This window comes from Apis dorsata, unplaced genomic scaffold (assembly GCF_000469605.1).
Source record: "Apis dorsata unplaced genomic scaffold, Apis dorsata 1.3 scaffold_143, whole genome shotgun sequence".
NCBI classification, from domain to species: Eukaryota; Metazoa; Arthropoda; class Insecta; order Hymenoptera; family Apidae; genus Apis; species Apis dorsata.
The window spans coordinates 12,492-13,055 of record NW_006263434.1 but is presented as its reverse complement, the minus strand read 5'-3'; the positions used below and the strand labels follow the sequence as shown (position 1 = coordinate 13,055).

General features: G+C 23.8%; 1 protein-coding gene across 1 annotated transcript in view; it reads right to left on the bottom strand.

The window, feature by feature from the left end:
* Positions 1–564, bottom strand: part of LOC102676722 (WD repeat-containing protein 44) — a 5,554-nt gene continuing 4,990 nt past the window's right edge. The window contains exon 7 of the transcript XR_421353.2: positions 1–297. The gene's annotated coding sequence lies outside the window, so the exon portion shown is untranslated. The remainder of the gene's footprint in view (positions 298–564) is intronic.

The window sequence follows — 564 nt, the reverse complement described above, 5'->3', positions numbered from 1 at the left end:
TTTTTTTTTTTTTTTTTTTTTTTTTTTTTTTTTTTTTAATTAATATATTGTCTTCGATGTATTACGCTATCTTATCATGGTAAAGTTCTAAGACATTTTAGAAACCATCAGGATTTGAAAATCCAATTTGATTTTCATGAAACGTTCTAAATACTATCCAACATTGATGGCCTAATGATGGATCATCAAGTATATAAATTAATGGTTATTCATACAATTCGTTAATTGTTCTATATTCGGCCATTGCTTGCGTGCTTGTTTTTATTTATACTTTGTTTCTTCACCAAGGTGCTCTTTCTGTTGATAGATATAATCAAAACGAACAATTCCATTAACCATAATTTCGGCAAGATTTCATTCACGTATTCATGACCACAGTGAACCAGCACCGAAAAGATATAATATAAGAAAGAAAAATGAATAAAAATATGTCAAATTTAAAAAAGTGTTAAAAATACAATATCTTATAAAATTATATTGATACGGTTTGTATTATTTACTTAAAATTTTAATAAAAATTATAAATGTTATTTAATCTATAATAAATAAAAGAGATATTTTTGT